We start from the raw sequence: 5439 nt of genomic DNA on the forward strand, positions 1-5439 counted from the left end.
TTTTCTGTTTTGGATGTTTTATATTCATTAATATGCTATTTTATATTTTTTTGGGACTAGCTTATTAACCTAGAGACCAGTGCCAATTTCTGTTTTTCCCTTGTTTTTCAGTTTTACATAAAAGGAAATCAAACGGAATAAAACTTTCGCGATGATTTTTCTTGGACCAGAAGACATGCGTAGGACTTGGAGAGGAAGGAAGAACAGTCCCGAGGACTCCACATGCCCTAAAGGAGCGCCCTAGGGGGCGTCCCCTGGCTTGTGGGCCCCGGGAGTCCTCTAACCCCATTTCTTGGCCTATAAATTCCAAAATAGTCCCAAAAGACCAGAGGTGTCCACCAAAATACTTTTCCGCCACCATAACCTTCTCACTACACCACAACACTATATCCCCAACAGCCAGGTTAGTCGGAGATACAGCTTTCGGTGATAGACAGTCGGTCGGGAAAGACTATTGCCGACTGATTCCGTCTGTTAGGAAAAGTCCAGATGGGAAAACCCTTTCCCGAACGACATATCTTCCCCGACCGACTGCTGGATGGCTATGGAGTACCTTTCCTGACCAACAATCTGTTGGGCCTGCTGTGGGCCTTTCCTGAATGAGAGTCTGTTGGAGCAGCGATGGGCCTTTCTCGACCAACAGTTCATTGGGGCAGCCATGGGCCTTTCCCGACCAACATTCCGATGGGCTCGGTGTTGGGCTTTCCCGACCGACTATCCGACAGGGTTTGTTTTGCCAACCAACAATCAGATGGTGCTTTCCTTTGCCAACCAACGATTCATCAACATTTTGTTTAGCTAACCACAACTTTAATTAAGCTATTGTACTGGCTGTCACATACACGTAGTTCATGCGTTCTAAGCATAATCACCAAGACACCATATTTTAGGTGCACCAAATATTTTTTATTTCATTAACTATTTGTCACATACATACACTTCAGTCTATTCTAAATATACCCACCAAGAGACCATACACCATACACCATACATCAGATGCAAGTATGAGGCATCAGTTGTACAAAATGAAAGCTCAAACATCTATTTGACATGGACCATTGGCTTCATGGTTCTTTCTGAATCCAGTCCTTATGGTTGCTTCCTACAAAAGTTAAACAAGTCCCAACTTTTAGAATGCTCAATTAATTTATGAAATTGAGTGCATGGAAAATTCACATGTGTACTATGCACACACAATAGCATAAAGTGAAGAATACACTTACATAATCTATAAAACTAGCATTTTGGGACATGAAGACCGCCAATCAACTTCCAGCAGTAGCCATGGATGTGGCATGGAAGCCCCCCGTCCACTTTTTGTCTATCCATTGAAAGGAAATGCGTCATTTACTTTGTACGATTGCTGAGCATAAAGTGTTCTTGACGATATACTTAAGTTACCGTACATAGGTACCAGCAGCCAATATTCCACACTTATTTCCAAAACTATAAACATACAACTTCACAGGTATTGGATACAATGAGCTAATAGCTAAAAATATATAACTATGACTCTTTCAGTAGATGTACATATTTCTAGTAGTTCACACTGGATATAGCAAGCTGAAAGCTAATTATAGATGTGACTCTTTCTGAATGCCTAAAAGTATTATCTTGGCCCACCTAACATTGTTTTGGGCACGAAGGGAGAATGCTTAAAAGGTACATTTGTCCAAACAATTCCCAGATTTTTTTTGCCCTAAATGGAAATAGGAATAACAAATAAAACCTAAAGAATAAGAGTAAGAAGAAAAGAACTTACAGCACCAAAGTAGATTAACCTGCAATCTTTGCCAAGCTAGGCGGGCACCGACCAGTATTTAGCTTTGACTTGAATATACCATGATAATTGAAACCGTTAGCATTGGATGATATACTCTATTGAATTTGGCTCAAAACAGTACAAATTCTACATTGTATAATCAAAGTCGTGAAAAAAATCCATCAAAATCAGGAGTTACAGCAAGTAGGCTGGGACCAACATACTATACACCAAATAGTTCTTATTGAGATGAACCTACATCAATCATACATGCCATCGCTTCAGCCTGCACTATAGCAGTTGTCGAGGTAGAGAACAATGCAGAAGAAGAATTAGAATGCTCAATGCTGAATATAGTTCACGATTAGTGGCAGCAAAAGTACATAACTTGAAGGACCTAACAAAGGAGAACTTATTTACCTAGGTTATTGATGCAGTACTCTAGAAAATTAAACTCATGATTTTTCCCATTTCATGAACCTAAGTTATAACATTTCACCACTGGAAGGTTCAAGAAAGAACATTTCGCTACTCGAGATCCGCGGTAGTGTCTACGAAGGGTTGCATAAAACCCCTCTTCTTTTAGAAGGAAACAAATATACACAACAACGGCTGAGATAGTCCAGTTAGAATTTCATGGGAATTGAGAAAAACCAATGTAGCACAAAAGATATAAACTTTTTTCAACCAACAACCATGTGAGGCAGAAGCAAAAAATAATCACTTGACTATCCTATGAATGACAGTATAACTACTACTCCCTTTGTTCCTAAATAATATAAGCCTTTTTAGAGATTCCAATACAAACTACATATGAAGAAAAATGAGTGAATCTACACTTTAGAATGCGTCTATATACATCCGTGTGTAGTCCATATTGAAACCTCTAAAAGGTCTTATATTTAGAAACGGAGGGAGTACATTGTAGTAACACTCGCCGTGCTTTTGGTTAGATAAACAGAGGACAACATCCATATAAACCGCCTTTCTAAGAGCCTTTCCATGTTATGAACCTGCATGATCTATGATCATCTAGGTATATGCTCCAGGAACTAATTAAGTTCTACATTTCTTTTTGTTGATTTTGGGATCTAGCTTCCTCCATTGCTTGATGATGCTTTATATATTTTTGTACCTTCATATCTGAAACATATCCTTTCGTGTCTAAGTGCCCCTGACATGACAGAGGTAAGAATATATTTACTGAATGAGCACCCTCAGAATAGCTACAAATGTCTTAGAAAAAGGCTAAATAACTAGCATGTTTGAATCAACAGTAAAATCCTAATAGAATAATAGCAGAACCAGAGGATGCATGGAATTAATGGAAGTATTGGAAATGGGTCTTCACATGGTTCAAATGGGAAAGAAAAAGCATGGAACCTATTTTCTCATGCAATAAGTAACAACCAAAGGAATATAAAGCAACATTCAGGAAGAACTCACCAGCAGGTGCGGACAGGGGCCATGGGGTATCACAATTGATGAGCAAGCCAACAAAGTGCGCCGCTGCCTGGAGGAAGAATCCTACAAATCAAACGATTTTGATGGTTTTGCTTTGGATTAGGGTCAAAAAGTTATTACCTCTGTATCAAAATATAAGACATTTTTGTAGGCTATATTTTGGTACGGAGGTAATACTTGATAGCAATGAAAACAAATAGATAATAATGGTGCTGTATTTGCAATGAATTGATATTCTTTGATGGAAGATCAGGAATCACTAAGATAATAAGGTTGTTGAGGGCCAAACTTTCTTGGAAATTAAAGTAAGTAGAGACATGAATAAGAATGGTATGCACTTGATTTGGGTGCCGCTTTCTATATCATCATATGTATATGGTTTTTATCACGTGCCGCTATTTTTGTGAAACATATTTCTATTGTTTTACCAAATAATGTTAGTGTTACAGGATTGAGAATTTGGAGCTGATTATGAAGCACGGTGTCTATTCAAGAGCTCTAGAGAATAAAATTGGATTCAGTGACCTTCTGTTAGTTTCTTGTAGTTTAGGCAATAGGTATCCACTTGAATATACATCTGGGAGTTATAGTCCTATCTCTATTCCATCCAATTTCATGAACAAATCTAAACTCATCATGCTTCTGGGTGCGGGAGCCGGGAAGAGGCACGAGGAGCACGGGAGCACAGAAAGGCAGAGAGAGTGGGAGGAGGAAGGGATAAGGTGAGGCAGGGGAGGAGGAGATGGAGCGGCCGCGGAGCAGACGACGGTGCACGGAGAAGAGAACGGTGGCGCCATCACCGGAAAGAAAGCGTGGTGGGGATAGGGTTATTGTGTGGTGGCTGGGAGGGGAAAGGGAGAAAAGCTGGAGGCTTTTTGGGCTGGTTGGCGCGAAGCCTTTTTGAGCCCCGCACGCGAGCTAAATTTCCCTGGCCCAAACGATTGGCGCGGGCTATTTCGCTGGCCCAATGATCGGTCGGTCGGTAATGTTTCCTGACCGATGATTGGCTGGGTGTAAGCATATTGCCGTCAAAGAATGACACACTAAATGTCTTATTATTACCGACCGAGAGTCAGTTGCCTGTACAAGCATTACCAACCTATAGTCCGATAGAAAGATTGCCGACCAACTGTTTGTTGGTGTATACCGACCTTTCCCGACCAACGTCAGTAGGGAATTTGGTGTTGTGGTGTAGTGTCTATTCCCATGAGATCCCATATTGGGGCCTTTACCGGCATCATTCCAGAGGGGGATTTGATCACGGAGGGCTTCTACATCAACTCTATTGCCCTTCTAATGAAGCGTGAGTAGTTTACCACAGACCTACGGGTCCATAGCTAGTAGCTAGATGGCTTCATCTCTCTCTTTGATCCTCAATACCATGTTCTCCTCAATGTTCTTGGAAGTCTATCTGATGTAATATTTTTTTGCGATGTGTTTGTCGAGATCCGATGAATTGTGGATTTATGATGAGTTTATGTATGAATATTATTTGAATCTTCTCTGAATTCTTATATGGATGATTTGATATCTTTGTATTTCTCTTCGAATTATCAGTTTAGTTTGGCCAACTAGATTGGTTCTTCTTGCAATAGTAGACGTGCTTAGTTTTGGGTTCAATCTTGCGGTGTCCTCACCCAGTGACAAAGTAGGGGTAGCGAGGCACCTATTGTATTGTTGCCATCAAGGGAAAAAAGATGGGGTTTTCATCATATTGCTTGAGCTTATCCCTCTACATCATGTCATCTTAATTAAAGTGTTACTCCATTCTTATGAACTTAATACTCTAGATGCATGCTGGATAGCAGTCGATGTGTGGAGTAATAGTAGTAGATGCAGGCAGGAGTCGGTCTACTTGACACGGACGTGATGCCTATATTCATAATCATTGTCTTGGATATCGTCATAACTTTGTGCTTTTCTATCAATTGCTCGACAGTAATTTTTTCACTCATCGTATTATTTGCTTTCAAGAGAGAAGCCTCTAGTGAAACCTACGGCCCCGGGTCTATTTTCCATCATATATTTTCAGATCTATAAACCAAAAAAGCCAAAAATACCTTCCTGCAATTTATTTACTTTTACTTTCTTTTATGTTTTAGTAAGCTTTTATATCTATCTCTATCAGATCTCACCTTTGCAAGTGACCGTGAAGGGATTGACAACCCCTTTATCGCGTTGTGTGCAAGTGTTTGATTAATTGTGCAGGTGCA

At 40.1% G+C, this 5439-nt stretch overlaps 1 long non-coding RNA gene across 1 annotated transcript; it reads right to left on the bottom strand.

The window, feature by feature from the left end:
* Window positions 1–871: 871 nt before the first annotated feature.
* Window positions 872–1554, bottom strand: LOC123159558 (uncharacterized). The gene is made up of 2 exons (XR_006479778.1): window positions 1224–1554; window positions 872–1102 (listed from the first exon to the last, which is right to left on the bottom strand). It is a non-coding gene; the product is annotated as an uncharacterized lncRNA (long non-coding RNA).
* Between the last annotated feature and the right edge of the window lie 3885 nt (window positions 1555–5439).

Source organism: Triticum aestivum, chromosome 7B, assembly GCF_018294505.1.
Source record: "Triticum aestivum cultivar Chinese Spring chromosome 7B, IWGSC CS RefSeq v2.1, whole genome shotgun sequence".
Taxonomy (NCBI): Eukaryota; Viridiplantae; Streptophyta; class Magnoliopsida; order Poales; family Poaceae; genus Triticum; species Triticum aestivum.